Source organism: Rana temporaria, chromosome 1 (genome assembly GCF_905171775.1).
Source record: "Rana temporaria chromosome 1, aRanTem1.1, whole genome shotgun sequence".
Lineage (NCBI taxonomy): Eukaryota > Metazoa > Chordata > Amphibia > Anura > Ranidae > Rana > Rana temporaria.
In genome coordinates, this window is record NC_053489.1 from 305,814,266 (window position 1) to 305,833,727 (window position 19,462).

A 19,462-nucleotide genomic window follows, 5' to 3' on the forward strand; every position below is an offset into this window, starting at 1 on the left:
TTCCATTGCAAATTGTGCAAGCTCTGGCCAGAGGTCAAGCCTGCCCACCCAGTAGTCCAGGGGTTCATCACTTCTCAGTGCGTCCACATCGGCTGTTAACCCGATGTAGTCGGACACCTGTCGGTCTAGGCGTTCCCTGATGCTGGATCCGGAGGACAGCTGTCGATGGGTCGGTTGAAAGAATGATCTCATATCATTAGTGAATAAGACATCTTCAAACCGCCCTCTTTTTGCAGACGCTGTTGGAGTGGAAATTCCTCTGCCAGCGGACGCAAAAGCAGAATGCAGCATTTCTCGAAGCAAGGCCTGGAAGTGCTGCATTCTGAACCCCCCTTTGTGATGGTGGTAACATTTCCGCCATGTTTTGTTTGTACCGGGGGTCTAAGTATATTGCCACACAGTACTGGTCCTTGCCCTTTATGCTTTTTATACGATGGTCTCTCTTAAAACACCGGAGCATGAAGGCCCCCATTTGCACTAAACTGGAAGCGATGTACTGGCCTGGCCCCTGCTCATCATCCAGGATAATGTTGTCCTCGTTCTCCTCCCCCCATCCACAGACAACATCAGGGATCCCAGAAAGCTTTAAAGCATGCTCTTCTTGCTCCTCCTCCGCCCCAGCACCAACCTCCTCTGACTCCTCTTCAGACTCCCGTTGTTGACTTGTCTCAGGTGGAGTAGCCCCCCCTGGGAATTCATCCAGCATTGCGACTTCCTCATCTTCCTGCTCCTCGACGGCTTATCAATGACACAACGCAATGCATGCTCCAGAAAGAAGGCGTAAGGTATGATGTCACTGATGGCGCCCTGGCTGCGACTGACCAGTTTAGTAATCTCATCAAATGGCCGCAGAACTCTGCATGAGTCGCGCATGAGCAGCCACTGGGGCGGTGCAAAAAAACCAAGCTCCCCGGAACCTGTCCTGCCGCAGAGTTCGTACAGGTAGTCGTTAGGCTGCTCCAGCAGAAACGTGCAGTTATCAAGCATATACAATGTTGAGTTCCATCGCATCAGGCAGTCACAAATAAGACGTTTGACGGGCAGGTTGTGTCGCCGCTGAATGTCAGCAAGGTGAGTCATGGCTGTGTAAGATCTTCTAAAAAATGGGCCGAGATTTTCCTGGCCTGCCGCAAGACGTCCTGGAGCCCAGGGTATTTGGCAATGAATCGCTGCACGACCTCTGTGTGCCAGAGATACATTCACTTGCTGCTGAACATAGCCATATAGCTCTGGGATGCCCATCTGTGAAAAAAAAATTCCTTCCTGGGACCTTCAATTGTGGTGTTCCAATGGCAACAAATTTTCGAAAGGCCTCCGACTCCACCAGTTTATATGGCAGTAGTTGGCAGGCTATCAGTTCCGACAAGCCAGCGGTCAACCGTTGGGCAAGAGGGTTATCCGGCGTCATCTTTTTTTTACAATAGAACATTTGGGCCACGGAAGCCTGCCTTTTTGCAGAAAAACGTGAGGAAGGCATGATAGAAGGTGGAGTGGAGGACGATTGTGAGCATAGAGGGGAAGGAGTAGGAGATGGAGAAGAGGCTGGACGATGAGAGCCTAGAGTGTGGCTTTGTGGGTTCTGATAGCGTTGCTCCCACTGAGCTCGGTGATGGGAGGCCAGGTGCCTTCTTAAGGCGGCCGTCTCTAGGTGAGTGTTGGGCTTACTGTGACATATGCGTTGACTGCAAAGGCTGCAGATGGCAACACTATTGTCTGCAGCGAACACGTTAAAAAAAAACCTTCACTAACAGTAGAGATCTCGGAGTAGGCAGCAACAGCGGGCACCAACCTCCTTGGGATGATCTGAGTACTGTCGTCAGACTGCTGAGTGCCGGCTGTTGCTACCTCCTCTTCCTGATCCAATTCCAAGAATGGCTGCGCATCCAAAATGTCTTATGATGGATCGGAAAATAATTCCTGTGACTCAAGCGGAGGATATATGGTGGTGGTGTTGGTGGCGAGCCATTAAACCAAGTCTGGTGCGTCCTTTGACGTAATCAAACAAACATTGTGCCACTTCCTACTTTGGCTCCAGCCTGGTGCTCCTGACCTACCCCTACCACCCCTGCGGAAGGGTCTGCCTCTTCCTCTTCCTGTGATTTTTTTTAATGACCCTGTGACAAAAGTTTCTAGAGAAGCAAAGTATATGTGGAAGAAGGTATATAACAAAATCTGTCGTTTTGGGGGGCCACTGGTTTATTTCACCAGTTATGAAACTTTTTTTTCAGGATTTTTTTTTAATGTGTGTAGCAGAGGTAATGCAGTGAAAGAGCAAAAATCCAGCAGTAACCAAATACACCGCCAGCCACAATGCTGCACATTACAAATCCACTATAATATGCTTTCTATATTCGAAAGTATATTATAAGTGTATATTACACCTTTATACTGCAGTGCACAGCAAGTAGCACACCTATACCAGTGCTTGAAAGGACTTTTGTGGACCTGCTAGGTAGCGATTTTTGACGCTAAACGATGTCCCTGCTGGAAACGCCAACCTCGCCCTACACTGACAAAAAGTATATGAATGTATTACACACTATCATGTACTGCAGTGCAGACCAAGTAGCACACCTATACCAGTGCTTGAAAGGACTTTTGTGGACCTGTTAGGTAGCGATTTTTGTCGCTAAACGCTGTCCCTGCTGGAAACACCAACCTCGCCCTACACTGGCAAAAAGTATATGAATGTATTACACACTATCATGTACTGCGGTGCAGACCAAGTAGCACACCTATACCAGTGCTTGAAAGGACTTTTGTGGACCTGTTAGGTAGCGATTTGTATAGCTAAACGCTGTCCCTGCTGGAAACGCCAACCTCGGCCTACACTGACAAAAAGTATATTAATGTATTAGACACCTATATACTAGAGCAAGTAGCACACCTATACCAGTCCTTAAACTGACTTTTGTGGCCCTTTAGATAGCTATTTGAAATAATATAGCCTGTCCCTGCTCCAAACACAGCACCCTTTCCCTACACTGACAAACAGCAGAATGTAAGATGGCCGCCAGATCAGGTCTATTTATAAGGTAGGGGGTATGTCCATGTGCTGAAATGTCTCACATGGCTGTCCTGCACCACCTGATGGATGTGTCATAGGTCGAAGTTTTTACCCATGTAACATTGTGGACCACCGCGAACATCGCCAGATGTCTGACGGTTTGGCGGACCGCGAACGACGAAAGTTTGCCGCGAAACGACCGCCTGGCGAACCGGCAGGCCATCTCTAGTGCCTTACCTCCAATCAGCTTTCTTGGCTGTATGCCCAGGCTTCTCTGCAGTGTTTACCAGGAGGAGAACATTTCTTTACATGAAGAGCACTTTCTAAATGGAGTGGACGGTTGAAGAAATACCTATCTTTTGAATAGGTAAGTCCCAGACTCTTATGCCGCGTACACGCGATAGTTTTTCGGCATGAAAAAAAACTTTGTTTTTCAGCATGTCCAAAAAACGACGTTTTTCCAACTTCATCATTAAAAACGATGTTGCCCCCACACCATTGTTTTTGAAAAATTATGAACAAAGCACGGTGACGTACAACACGTACGACGGCACTCTAAAGGGGAAGTTCTATTTGCCTTTGGGCTGCTTTTAGCTGATTCCTTGTTAGTAAAAGACGATTTGCGCTTTTTTGTCTGTTACAGCGTGATGAATGTGCTTACTCCATTATGAATGGTAGTTTTACCAGAACGAGCGCTCTTATCTCATAACTTGCTTCTGAACATGCGCGGGTTTAAAACGTCGTTTTAGCCCACACACGATCATTTTTTACAACCCGAAAAACAACATTTTTAAAAACGACGTGAAAAAATGCAGCATGTTCGATTTTTTTTTCGTTTTAGAAGCCGAATCATTTTAAATTTTGTTTTTAACCACTTAAGCCCCGGACCTTTAGGCAGCTAAATGCCCAGGCCAGGTTTTGCGATTCGGCACTGCGTCGCTTTAACAGACAATTGCGCGGTCGTGCGACGTGGCTCCCAAACAAAATTGACGTCCTTTTTTTCCCACAAATAGAGCTTTCTTTTGGTGGTATCTGATCACCTCTGCGGTTTTTATTTTTTGCGCTATAAACAAAAATAGAGCGACAATTTTGAAAAAAAATTCAATATTTTTTACTTTTTGCTATAATAAATATCCCCCAAAAACATGTATAAAAAAATGTCCTCAGTTTAGGCCGATACGTATTCTTCTACCTATTTTTTGGAAAAAAATCGCAATAAGCGTTTATTGGTTTGCGCAAAATTTATAGCGTTTACAAAATAGAGGATAGTTTTATTTATTTTTTATTTTTACTACTAATGGCGGCGATCAGCAATTTTTTTCATGGCTGCGACATTATGGTGGACACTTCAGACAATTTTGATACATTTTTGGGACCATTGTCATTTTCACAGCAAAAAATGCATTTAAATTGCATTGTTTATTGTGAAAATGACAGTTGCAGTTTGGGAGTTAACCACAGGGGGCGCTGAAGGAGTTAGGGTTCACCTAGTGTGTGTTTACAACTGTAGGGGGGTGTGGCTGTAGGTATGACGTCATCGATCGAGTCTCCCTATAAAAGGGATGACTCGATCGATGCAGCCGCCACAGTGAAGCACGGGGAAGCCGTGTTTACATACGGCTCCCCCCGTTCTTCAGATCCGGGGAGCGATCGTGAGGGGGCGGCTAGAAATGAATAGCCGCGCCCTCGTCCCGGATCGCTCCCCACGGGTTTCCGACCGCCGAATGTAGCGGGGGGGTCCCGATCGCACGCGGAAAGGCGGGAACGTACATGTACGCCCATGTGCCTGTACGTGCCATTCTGTGTACGTACATTTACATGCGGTGGGCGTTAACTGGTTAAAAACGTAGTTTTTTTTACTGCCGAAAAATCATTGTGTGTACGCGGCATCAGTACTGTATTGATAATGTCAGAAAAGAAAGTATTCATCTTGGAAGACGAAATATAGATGTAAGAAGGGGGGAGTGGTGCACTTATTCAATATAGCGTGCCGTTAACATAAATATCAAAAATAAATTAAAATAAAATAAAGTGCAAAAAAAGTCCAAGTAAAACCAAATAGTAGGAATCAGTTTATATAGAGATGGATGCCTCATAGAACAGAAACTTGATAGAAATAAAACAAAGCATCAGTCCAACATTTATTGTAAAATTTATAGTCCCATCGAAGACGAAATGCTGCATGGAATCTTAGCACCAACACATCCTGCACTCACCATTAAGTAGTTCCAAATCTAGAGAAAAGCTTGCTAAAAAAAAATGAATACTTCTTGTGTAGATGGCACTCTTCTGATACCCAGTCTCTTCATCTGTTTCCCGCATTACTAAAATGTCATAGCGAAGCCCGACCCTTAAAATGCGGCCAGAGATACCATAGTAGGCTAGATCGTAGCGAGCAAAAGAAGGCCCGCTATGGAGTGCTATAGGTAGCGTTTGATACAGATACAAAAAATGAGGCAAGATATCCATCTTATATATAGCCATTCTCCTCATCCTAGAGTGTTTCCCCTTAGCCCTAGTCTGCAGCTGGCTAATCACGGGGTACAGCATGAGCAAATAGTTCAATTTGTAGACCTTTTCTTCTGCATGAGCGATATTACATAGTTACATAGTTAGTCAGGTTGAAAAAAGACACAAGTCCATCCAGTTCAACCACAAAAAAAAAAAAAAAAAAAAAATTAAAAAACACAGTAAAATCCCATACACCCAACTCCATTCCCACAGTTGATCCAGAGGAAGGCAAAAAACCCCAGCAGAGCATGATCCAATTTGCTACAGCAGGGGAAAAAATTCCTTCCTGATCCCCCGAGAAGCAATCGGATTTACCCTGGATCAACTTTACCTACAAATCTTAATACTCAAGTTATATTCTGTACATTTAGGAAAGAATCCAGGCCTTTCTTAAAGCAATCTACTGAGCTGGCCAGAACCACCTCTGGAGGGAGTCTGTTCCACATTTTCACAGCTCTTACTGTGAAAAAACCTTTCCTATTAACTCCCAAATATTTAAGAGATTGAGATTACCAGTGAAATGCGAAGTTTGTTTCCAGTATACAGTATCTTTCTCAATTAATGGTAGCGTGATGTTAAGACACCAAGATTTTGTTACATTTAATTTGGAGAACACCCAACTTAGTTCCACTGTCCACAGAAGACCGTACAAGTAATATTTAGATTAAAACTTAGTGTGGTCCAAACCTAAGTAAGGGCATAGAGGAGGGTACATAGGGCTCAGCTAAACATGAAATACTGTAGCGCAACTCAAAATAAAGTAATACCCTTTAACATTAATACATTTCCAAATATATTCAACTTATATATTCTTTCAAAAATCAACATAAAGTCCACTCTTAAATAACATATTAATTAAACAGTGAATAGTCTAATAAATTCAATTACCACTGTGCTTGTATATAATGCTGTGAATAAATTCCAAAGAGCCTTGTGTCTCCAGACACCATTGCAAATTGGCTGCTCACCTCACTGCTATGACCCCTGCATCACCAGTAAAGTCATAAAAAGCTGATGTTCCCTCCAGAGAATGTGATTCTAGATGTAACGTTCCCAGTCCTTTATATCTCCTATATCAACATACCAGCCTCAGATATGGAAGAAGTACATGTTGGAGCTGAAAGAGAGCACAAAAGACCTAGTGTTATCTGTTTTGAAAACGTTTTAATAATAAAGAAAGAAGTATTGCACTTACCAACAAGGCACTGGACCAGTGCCGCATGTAACTTTTAAATGCTTGGAGTTAAAATTTATTTCAGGTGCAGAATTTTGCACTTTAAGGATGTATCATAATCTGTCTTTCAAAAGCCCACAAAGTTTCCCAATTGTTGTCATACAACCAGGCTCCCAAAATACACAATTAATTAGTCCTCCGGTTTCTTTTTTATTAGCATTTTTCACATAAAAAAAATAACAAGAAAAAAATGGAAAAGTTAAAACAATGCCCATACAATAGTTATAATTAAAACCAATACATATTGTCAGTCTATAATGAGATTACTTCATCTAAGAATATTTTAGGTCTGCATGTAGATTAGGGGCCAGGAGCATAGGTTAGGGGGGCGGTGCCCCTGCACCCCTAATGGAGTGGCCACCACACTGGTATAGTTCATTGAATATGTCAGTTTGTTTCTTTTACTTTTAACAATGAGACAAGTAGTCTTCTGTGAGTTAAAGATCTGATAAGCTAGTCAGTCTGGAAACAAGCATTGCAAACACAAGATTGCCAATCTTAGGTCATAATGTTCCTTACTGTCATTTTTCATTGTTGTCATCAGAGCAACATGATTACAGTATCTTTGATGTCTGTGGACATTAGTTAGGAGGACTGTAGGTTGTGAGCTCATTCAAAGAGGACAGCAACTGTTACTGGTTTTCTGTTAGAAAAACATGTGACAATGTTGTCAGAATACCTTTTGTTGACTATTGTGAAGAATTCCAAATTGATTATCCCTAAGGCCGGGTACACACGGACAAACATGTATGGTGAAAGCGGTCCGTCGGACCGTTTCCACCATACATGTCTGCCAGAGGGCTTCTGTACGATGGTTGTACACACCATCGTACAGAAGTCCGCGCGTAAACAATACGCGGGGCGTGTCCGCGGTGTCGCCGCGTCGATGACGCGGTGTCGCCGCGACAATGACGCGGCGACGTGGGCGGCCCGCCTTTAAAATGCTTCCACGCATGCGTCGAAGTCATTCGACGCATGCGAGGGACGGCGGGCGCCTGGACATGTACGGTAGGTCTGTACTGACGACCGTACATGTCCGAGCGGGCTGAATTCCAGCGGACTGTTTTAAAACAAGTCCAGGAATATTTGTCTGCTGGGAAAAGGCCCGGCGGGCAAATGTTTGCTGGAATTCGGCCCGCTCGCGCCCACACACGACCAAACATGTCTGCTGAAACTGGCCTGCGGGCCAGTTTCAGCAGACATGTTTGCTCGTGAGTATGGGGCCTTACACTTTCCATTATTCTTGTTCAAAGATTTCCTTGCAACCTGGTTGTAACTGTGCTGTAGATTAAATGCTCAATTTTTGAAGAAATACAGCATGCCTTGGAAAATAGTAAAACTGCCACTTTATAAAATTATAAAATAAGATTGGAAGGCCAGTTATTATTTTTATTTTAGTGCCACAAAAGATGCATCAGAATCCACCATTTAAGGAATAAACCAATGAAAATAGAGAAGTCACAATCAAGCTTGGAAGACGTTTCTAAAACAAATTGACTTCAACCATTTCAATAGCAACATGTTTCATCTCTTCATTACAAGGCCAATTTCAGTTTTAGGTACTGTCAGGCCCCGTACACACGACAGAGGAACTCGACGTGCTTGGCACGTCGAGTTCCTCGTCGAGTTTTGGGATGAAGCCGCCGAGGAGCTCGGCGGGCCGGCTTCTCCCATAGAAGAACGAGGACAACGAGAAAATAGAGAACATGTTCTCTATTTTCTCGTCGAGTTCCTCGGCGGCTCCATCGAGCCAAAACTGTACAGACGACAGAGTTTCTCGGCAGAATCCGGGTTTTGACCGAGTTTCTCGGTGAATTCTGCCGAGAAACTCTGTCGTGTGTACGAGGCCTCATACTTATTCATGCAAGACTGTGCCCAAATTATTTTCTATAATTTTTTTGACACATCTATTTTTCCCTTTTTGGTATTTAATAACCAGTGTTGTTTATGTTTATATGTTGATGCTCTAAAATACCAAAACAGTATAAACACCCCCAAAAAAAATTGGCATTTGGACACCCCAAGTTATTTACTTAGAGGCATGGTAAATATTTTAAAGATATCGGGGTAGATCCACGTACCTGGGCGCATTAATACGCTGGGCGCAACGTATCTAAGATACACTACGCCACCGCAACTTATTTTTTTTATTTCGAATCCACAAAGAATTTGCGCCGTAAGTTAAGGCGGCGTAGTGTATCTTTGGCGGCCTAAGGGCGCGGAATTCAAATGGATGTAATGGGGGGCGTGTTTTATGTTAATATGTCGTGGCCCGACGTAAACAACGTTTTTTTTAACTGCGCATGCACCGTCTGTGGGGGTATCCAAGTGCGCATGCTCGAAATTAACCCGGAAAAAGCCAATGCTTCCGACGGTGACGTCATTCTACGCAAATCCCTATTCGCGAACGACTTACGCAAACAACGTAAAAATTTCAAAATTGGACGCGGGAACGACGGCCATACTTAACATTGAGTACGCTTCATGACAGCAGCTTTAACTATACGCCGGAAAAAGCCGAACAAAAACAACGTAAAAAAAAGCGCCGGCCGGACGTACGTTCGTGGATTGCCGTAAATAGCTAATTTACATACTCAATGCGGAAATCGACAGAAATGCCACCTAGCGGCCGCCGAAATATTGCATCTAAGATCCGACAGCGTACTAAGACGTACGCCTGTCGGATCGATCCCAGATGCCGTTGTATCTTGTTTTGTGGATACAAAACAAAGATACGATGCGGGAAATTTAAAATGACGCCGGTGTATCAAAAGATACGCCAGCGTAATGCTTTTGTGGATCTGCCCCATAATTTTTTGCCACGTATTGTTTTGGAGACTTATGACAGTGAATTAAATTTGATTATTTTCTCCTACAATTACACCCCAAGGAATATAAGATACTTATACTACTCCAAATCTTCTATATTTTTCAATCTCATGTACCTCTACCCTCTAAATACTCTCTCTGAATTCCATACTCAAATGCTTCATATGGGGCCACAAAAAAACCCAGAGGCTCCCTCCTACAATGCATTAAACATTGAAAATAAATCATCCTTTCTAACTACTGCGTATATACCAGACTTGCAGAGAGCAAACATTTGTTTACTCCGTCCCCTGAATTCCATGGCTTGAAATTGAGCAATTCCTAATTCCTGGACACAATATTTTGATTTGTCTTCTGTCTGACCTGTGGTGAACCCTTGCATTACTTACTTACCTCTCACAGTGCAAGCATCCCTCATTGCATGGAGAACATTTCCTTCAATACCCAAAACATACTCCTGAGTATATCAAATCTCTGTACCACTTCAGGTGCTGGAATGCTTCTCTACCAAGTCCTGGCAGTCCAAATGTTTCTCCGTTTTTAAAGATGTATACATGAAACACATCCTAAAAAGCTTTAATGACCTTGTTAAGAAATTTGACCTGCTGACTCCTGAAAATGTTAACCTATAGACGTGTATATATGCAGCCACTCGGCGGGTGGGCCTTAATGGTACCGGAAAGCTCCTGATACATACTAGCAATTGGGAGCTTTCTGTGACCACCATGATTGACGGTCACGTGTTTAGAAAGCCTGCCCCACCTACTGCCATCTGAAACCCCTTAAAGGGCCAGGAAGTTCCGGCACCAAGGGGTTAAATATGTGCAAATTGCACATTGCCTATATACTGTTCCTGCTCAGCCTTTTCCTGCAGAAGTCTGCTAGTTCCTTGTGTAGTGTGTTGCGACAGTGGTTAGAGAGAGAGAAGACAGAGAGTGAGAGAGAGAGTGTCATTTATTCTAGGTAGATAGAGCAGGCAGGCTAGTCAGTTAAAGTTACAGTGTGTAGAGGATATATACTGTATGCATCCCAGGTGTTGTACATATATTTATACACTGTATAGTTTAGCTAGATCAGCTCTTCCTAAGTAACTGGCAGGCAGGTGATTGTGCTAGCTGCAGTATTCTCACGTGGTGTATTGCCTGTGTCCTATGCAGTGCGCACCATAAAGCTATGTGGTGTGTGTACTGCCTTTGTCCTCTGTAGTTTGCACCTAAAGCTACTTGGTGTGTACTGGCCATGTCCTCTGCAGTTTGCACCTAAAGCTACGTAGTGTGTGTACTGCCTTTGTCCTCTGCAGTTTGCACCTAAAACTACTTGGTGTGTACTGCCCATGTCCTCTGCAGTTTGCACCTAAAGCTACGTAGTGTGTACTGCCTGTGTCCTCTGCAGTGTGCACCGTAAAGCTACATGGTGTGTACTGCCTTTGTCCTCTGCAGTTTGCACCTAAAGCTATGTATATATATATATATAGTTACATAGTTACATAGTTAGTCAGGTTGAAAAAAGACACAAGTCCATTCAGTTCAACCACAAAAAATAAACAAAAAAAATAAAAAAAACACAGTACAATCCCATACACCCAACTTCATACCCACAGTTGATCCAGAGGAAGGCAAAAACCCCCAGCAGAGCATGATCCAATTTGCTACAGCAGGGGAAAAAATTCCTTCCTGATCCCCGAGAGGCAATCGGATTTACCCTGGATCAACTTTACCTACAAATCTTAGTACTCAGTTATATTTTGTACATTTAGGAAAGTATCCAGGCCTTTCTTAAAGCAATCTACTAAGCTGGCCAGAACCACGTCTGGAGGGAGTCTGTTCCACATTTTCACAGCTCTTACTGTGAAAAAACCTTTCCGTATTTGGAGGTGAAATCTCTTTTCCTCTAGACGTAAAGAGTGCCCCCTTGTCCTCAGTGTTGAACGTAAAGTGAATAACTCAACACCAAGTCCACTGTATGGACCTCTTATATATTTGTACATGTTGATCATATCCCCCCTTATTCTCCTCTTCTCAAGGGTGAATAAATTAAGTTCCTCTAATCTTTCCTCATAGCTGAGTTCCTCCATGCCTCTTATCAGTTTGGTTGCCCTTCTCTGCACTTTCTCCAGTTCTCCAAAATCCTTTTTGAGAACTGGGGCCCAAAACTGAACTGCATATTCCAGATGAGGTCTTACTAGTGATTTGTACATGGGCAAAATTATATCTCTGTCTCTGGAGTCCATACCTCTCTTAATACAAGAAAGGACTTTGCTCGCTTTGGAAACAGCAGCTTGGCATTGCATGCCATTATTGAGCTTATGATAGTGTGTGTACTGCCCGTGTCCTCTGCAGTTTGCACCTAAAGCTACGTAGTGTGTGTACTGCCTTTGTCTTCTGCAGTTTGCACCTAAAGCTACGTGGTGTGTACTGCCCGTGTCCTCTGCAGTTTGCACCTAAAGCTACGTAGTGTGTGTACTGCCTTTGTCCTCTGCAGTTTGCACCTAAAGCTACTTGGTGTGTACTGCCCGTGTCCTCTGCAGTTTGCACCTAAAGCTACGTAGTGTGTGTACTGCCCTTGTCCTCTGTAGTTTGCACCTAAAGCTACCCTCAGTCCTCTCTGAAGCCTGCACTGTTATGACTGAAGGTGTAGAATTAGGTGTGTCACAGCCTAGTACATGCGGGCAATCTACTATCGGTACATCGATGGCAGATTGTACCAGGCAAATTTCCCTGCCCCAGCTGCTGCAGCGCCGAAAGAAGTTCTCTCCCAGCCATCCACATGCCCAGCAGTTGAATGCTAGCTTAGCTAAATTGCTAGCACTTCAACTGCTGCCTTTTCAGTGGGTAGATTATGCCCCCTTCCGTGAGTTTGTGGAATGTGCGGTACCTCAGTGGCAAGTTCCCAAACGCCACTTTTTCTCACGGAAGGCGATTTCGGCTCTCTACCGCCATGTGGAAGGCAATGTCCATGCCTCGCTGGACAAGGCGGTCAGTGGTAAGGTGCATATTACCGCTGACTCATGGTCCAGCAGGCATGGACAGGGACGTTACCTATCTTTCACGGCGCATTGGGTGACCCTGCTGGCAGCTGGGAAGGACACAGGACAAGGAACAGTAGTCTTGGAGGTTGTTCTGGCACCACGCCTCCAAAATGCTACTACTGGTTGTGACACACCTCTCTCCTCCACCCCCTCCTCTTCTTCTTCCTCTGTGGCCTCTTCCTGTGCTGATGTGTCCTCGGAACCAGCGGTGCTCCATAGGCGTTCAAGGGGGTACGCAGGCAAAGAGATGCCATGCGGTGCTTGAGCTGGTGTGCTTGGGGGACAGGAGCCACACTGGGGCAGAGGTTCTGTCAGCTCTGCAGGGGCAGGCTCAGAGGTGGTTGACGCCACGCCAGCTTAAGCCAGGAATGGTGGTTAGCGACAATGGCACCAACCTCCTCTCCGCCCTGTGACAGGGACAACTGACCCATGTGCCCTGTTTTGCTCATGTCCTTAATTTGGTACTGAAGCAGTTCTTGGGCAGGTACCCGGGCTTACTGAAGCAGGCCAGGAAAGTCTGTGTGCATTTCCGACGGTCATAATGCCAGTGCTCGGCTGGCAGACCTCCAAAAGGAATACAACCTGCCCAAGAACCGCCTAATCTGTGACATGCCCACCAGGTGGAACTCTACGTTGGCCATGCTTCAGCGGCTGCACACACAGCAGAGGGCCATCAATGATTATCTGTGCCAATATGGCAGCAGAACTGGGTCAGAGGAGCTTGTTTTTTTTCCCCACGCCAGTGGGCCATGATCAGGCATGCATGCACTGTCCTATCACCATTTGAGGAGGCCATGAGGATAGTGAGCAATGACAGTGCATGCATCAGTGAGACTGTCCCTCTTATTCACATGTTGGAGCACACACTGCGTGGAATAATAGACAGGGCCCTTGAGGCAGAACAGAGGGAGGAAGAGGAGGAATTTCTTACCTCTCAAGGCCCCCTTTATCCAGACAGTGTTCCTGCTTGCCCGCCTATCACACAGGAAGAGGACGAGGAGGAGGATTGTGTCAGCATGGAGGTGGAGCCTAGCACGCAGCATCAGCAGCAGTCTTCAAGGTATCAATTACATTCCCAAGGAACCCATGGACTTGTACGTGGCTGGGATGAGGTGGCTGCGGATCATGTCGTCCTCAGTGACCCAGAGGACTCCGCACCGAATGCCTCAGCAAACCTACGTTGTATGGCCTCCCTGATCCTGCAAAGCCTGCGGAAGAATCTTCGTATTCGTGCTATCAAGGAGAGGGATCATTACTGGCTGGCAACTCTCCTTGATCCACGTTATCTTGCCGGTGCAGAGGGAGCAGAAGATGAAACATCTTCGGGAGGCCTTGCAGAAAGGTCTGTGCAACGCATTCCAGAGACTGGAAGGGTTACAAAATCCAGGTCCCGGACAACGTGTTGCTGAGGCTTCGGTCAGTCACAGAAGGAGCGGTGGAGAAGGTGGCCGTCTGACCGATGCATTCAGACAATTTTTTAGTCCGCAGCCCCAAGGTATGATCGGTTCCAGCAACCATCGCCAGTGTCTGTTTTACATGGTGCGGGAATACCTAGGGGCAAGATCAGACTTGGACACCTTTCCTACCGAAAATCCTCTGGCTTACTGGGTCTTGAGGATGGATCACTGGCCAGAGCTTGCACAGTACGCAATTGAGCTACTGGCTTGTCCTGCATCCAGCGTACTTTCAGAATGCACATTCAGTGCTGCTTGAGGCTTTGTAACCGATCACAGGGTGCGCCTCTCCACCGACTCGGTGATCGACTGACCTTCTTAAAAATGAATCAGGCTTGGATCTCCACCAGCTACCAAGCACCTGATGCTGATGTAACTGAATATTTTTTTTTAAATGTCAGATCCCTTCAACACTGCCTATGCTGATGCTGAGTGACTATCCTGTTATGCTGAGTGAATATCCTTTTCCTCCTCAATGATCATGCTGACATATTGTAAGAACATTTTTGGTTCTGGGCACCGCCACTAGTGGCTAAGGCCCAATTTTTCTGCCCCTCTTTAACAGGGGCGTGTAATTAAAATATTTGATGCAATACTTTGCAGCGGGCTCATTCCTGCACTCCAACGAGAGTATCTGTGAGTGGTTGCAGTGTTGTGGCACCAGCACCAGTGCCTAAGGCCCAATTTTTCTACCACTGTTCAACAATGGCATGTAATTACAATTCTTGATATAATAGTTCACACAGCAGGGCATTCCAGCGCCCACCAAGACTAACTGTGAGGGCTTACAGTGTTGTGGCAACACCTAGGGCCCAAATTTCTGCAGAGTATATACGGCAGGCCCCTACTTTCAAACATCCAACTTACAAACGACTCCTACTTGCAAACGAAAGGAGACATTAGGAAGTGAGAGGAAATCTACCCCTAGGAAGGGAAATTCTCTTCTGTAAGAGGTGTCTCCTGTCCACTGATGATTTATCACTAATCCTTGTTTCACTAAAAAACCCAAATTTTCAAAACATCATTTGTCATTGGGACAGAAAGTGAATTGAAGTCTTATGAACAGATGCACACAGACAGCAAAACAAATGTTTACAGGGGTGATAACCCTTCTCTATGTTTTCAGAAAAGCTTAAAAATAGATTTTATGGCTGGAGCTACACTTTAAAAAAGTACCAGTTCAAAATTACAAACAGATTCTACTTAACAACAAACCTACAGTACCTGTCTTGTTTGCACCGCCTGTATAATGCTGTTCAAAGTATATACTGTAGGGCCAAAGGGGCTTGTAATGACCTAGTGGGGTGTGGGGGGAAACCCATGGTATTTTTCTCAATGATTTTAATCCATATTGCAGGGACCAGACATTACATTAAAGTCGCAAGCAGTTTTAAATTACTTTTTTCTTATAGTAATCTAGTTTTGTGCAGGGACAGTTCTAAACACGTGCCACCTCACAGGCATACTATAGACACCCAGCATGTACGATATTTAGAGTTGAAAATATATTTATTAGAATTTTAACAAGTTATACATGAACAGCATAAGGTGTCACAGTCAGGGTACAGTCATGAATACGTAGTGGTGGAGAGTCAGCCCAATGGCTATCGCCCACAGCAGGACTCCCACCAGCATATAACTCAACAGGAACAATTATGACAGGAACCCGAAACAAAAAATTGTGAGCGGCCAAAATGGCCTCTTGGTAGGTGACAACATTGTAACCAGAGTCTCCAAGAAGGAAACAATAAAATCAACAGAAAAAAAATGACACATAGGACAAAAAAGAACCAAGGCCGAAAAACAAAAAAAAAGAACAAAAACAAAAACAAAAACAAAAAAAAAAAAAAAAAAAAAAACACAAAAAAAGGGGGGGGGGGGGGGGGTAAGAATCAGGGGCATGAGAGGGCGGAGAGGAAGGGGGAAGGAGAGGAGAGAGAGAGAGAATATAAGGAAAGGAGGAGAGAGGAAAGAAAACCAGAGGGGGATCATGGGGGAGTGTGAGAGTTGCTGAGGGGGCAAATGGGAGAAACAATGTGAATAAGGTGGGAGGGGGGACCTAGTTTATCTTAAGGGGGTGACACAGACGTAGGCAGTCAGGGGTGATCATGGTTGGGTGGACAACATGTTCGCCAGGGTGTCAGAGGAAGAGAAGTGGAGCCAGACGAGCCATAGCATTGTATACTTATCAAAAGTGTCGTTGTCAAGAGCCAGCATCTCCTCCATTCTCATGGTATCGTTCATAATAGAGACCCAGCGTGACAATGGAGGAGTTGCGGTCGACTTCCAGTAGGAAGGTATGAGCTGTCTTGCTGAAGACATGAAAAAACGGAGGAGGCTCCGCCTCTGCGATTTAACAGAACCAGGCAGGATAGAGAGAAGAGCAATTTTAGGTGAGGGAACCAGTGATTTATCGTAGACTTTGTTGTAACATTCAAATACCTGAGTCCAGAAGGGCCGGATCCTCTCACAATCCCACCAGACATGTAGATAAGTCCCCACAGCAGCGGAACATCGCCAACAGGATGCCGGGGTGGACGGAAATATTTTGTGCAACATGGAGGGAACCCTGTACCATCTTGACAGAATCTTGTAGTTTTTTTCCTGTGCGTAGCAGGAGATCGTGGACTTGTGAGTAAAGTAAAACGAAGTCTGCCAGTCTGCCTGCCGAATGTCCTCACCCAGGTCTGCAGACCACATCCTAGTGTAAGAGGGTAGCTCGGTGTGCGTGAGTGTTTGCAGTAGGTTATATATGGCCGAGAGTAGGTGCCTGGGCGTCTCCGAGAGGGAGCACAATCGTTCAAACTCCGTGAGAGGGCGGTGTACCTGAGAGGAGGAATGTAAGTGCTTTGTAAGTGTGGACAAGTGCAGTGTAGTGAGCCAGTCATGGGCGCCTGCCGGAGTCGCTGGCGACCCCAGCGTAGGATGCACAAAGGAGCGTGCCTGGGGCCATTCAGTCCTTTTGAAGGGGCCTAACGAAGATACACCAAAGCCTTGGGGGAAGGAGGGATTGTCGAATAGGGAAGATAACGGAGAGGGGTCGGAGGACAGTAGGGAACATAACCCCCTGTTGTACCATAATCTGAGAGAAGCCAGAGTAAGCGGGGAGGGGGGAGGTATGTGTGTCAGTTCAGTTCTATATCCCCATAGGAGTGCTCGTAGGTCAACGTGAGACAAGTCTTGTTCTAGGGCGACGGAGGCCTTCAAGAAAGGACGCGGGAACCACTCCAAGACACGCGCAATATGCGCGGCCTTGTAGTAGGTCCCGAAGTCAGGAATGCCAGCTCCGCCCCGCAGCTTTGGGCAGGTGAGCACATTGTACTTCACTCTAGATAGCCCCCGCCGCCACAGGAATCTGATGGCGAGGGAGCGTAAGGAGTTGAAGAAGGACTTGGGGATTAAGACGGGAACCGTTTGAAGGAGATACAGGAGTTTGGGTAGAGTGTCCATCTTCAGGGTGTTGATCCTCCCGAACCACGGCAGGGAAGTCCCCCCCCACTCCTCCAAGTCCTTCCGCAAACGTGAAAGCAGGGGAACATAGTTCAAAGAAAAAAGGTTGGAAAGACTAGAAGGGATAAGGACGCCAAGGTATGAGATTCCCCTCGTCTGCCATTTAAAAGAAAAATTGGCTTTGAGCCTAGTCATCGTAGCGGCAGGGAGGGAAACGTTGAGAGCCTCAGTCTTGGACAGATTGAGTTTGAAGTTGCTAAATGTGCCAAAGCGACGGAATTCCGCGAAGAGGGATGGTAGGGAGGTATGGGGGTCCTGTAGGTATACCAAAAGGTCGTCAGCATAGAGGGATAGTTTGTAATGGGAGGAAGGTGTTTGGATACCGCGGATGGAGACATTTTGTCTGATGGCGCAAGCTAAGTGTTCTATTACAATGACAAATAAGAGTGGGGATAGGGGGCAGCCCTGCCGGGTACCATTGGAAATGTCAAAGGGCGCAGAAGTAGAACCGTCCACCAAGACTGAAGCTGAGGGCTGCGAGTAAAGGGACATCACCTTGGAAATAAAGGGCGTCCCCAGGCCCAATTGTTCCAATGAGAGTCGAAGAAATCCCCAGCTGACCCGATCGAATGCCTTTTCGGCGTCGAAAGAGAGGAGACAAGCCCTCAGCCCTTTGCGTTGGATGTAAGAGATTAAGTGGATCGTTTTGGTGGTATTGTCCCTCGCCTCGCGGCCCGGGACAAATCCCACCTGGTCGTTGTGGATTACATTTGGGAGTAGAGGAGACAAACGATTAGCCAGGACCTTCGCAAACAACTTTAGATCCACGTTGAGCAGGGATATAGGTCTGTAGCTGCTGCATTGCGAGGGGTCTTTGCCTTGCTTGGGTAATACAGAGATGTTAGCGGATAACAACGCCTTGGGCGGTGCGGGGGTGTCATTCATTGTATTAAAGGCCTTGGCCATCAACGGGGATAAAAGTGGGGCAAAGGTCTTGTAGAAACGTGGAGTGTATCCATCCGGGCCAGGGCATTTGCCCACCTGCAAACTTTTGATGGCACCGAAAAACTCGGACGTATCGAGGGGTTTATCTAGCTCAACCACATCCGACGCATCAACAGGGGGTAGCGCCGTCTCGGCAATATAATCTCGCATGTCATCTCCCGAAGGTGTATAACACCTGGTCGGGTCTACGGACTGCAGATTATAGAGTCGCGAATAGTATCCCCGGAAGGCGGAGGATATACCATGCGGGTTGTACGATCTAGTTTGATCAGGGTGTGAAATAAAGCTAATGGAGCGGCGAGGTGTCCTGGGGTGCAGGACCCGTGCCAAGTGTTTACCACATTTATTGGCAAGTGAATAATGGAAGTTGCGCGCCTTATCTCGAGCTATCAAGGAATGGGAGTCAAGAAGCTGAAGGAGATCCCTACGAGCATTCGATAAGCGGACAAAAATGGCGGGGTCTAGGTTACGTTTGTGTAGAGGCTCTAGTTCCGCAATGGTGGAGAGGAGACGGCGAATGTCACTCGATCGCATTTTCTTTAGGCGGGAGCCATGTTGGATGAGCACGCCTCTGATCACACATTTAAAGGCTTCCCATTGGATGAGAGGGGGGGTAGTGTCCGAGGAGTGATCCGAGACGAAATGACGGATAGCGGCAGAAACTTCAGCCACACATACAGAATCCCGCAGCAAATTATCATTAAGCCTCCAGTGTGCACCCCTACGTGAAGTGGGGGGGCGTGCAAGGGTCAAGTAGACCGGGGCATGGTCCGACCAGAGCAATTGACCCAAGGACGTTTGTAAAGGGGAATCTAGCAGTGACTGGGATATCAGGAAATGGTCTAGCCTACTATATGAGTTGTGTGCTGCAGAGTAATGACTGTAATCCTTGTCTGTGGGATGCTGGACACGCCAGACATCCACCAGATGGAAGGAATGTAGGA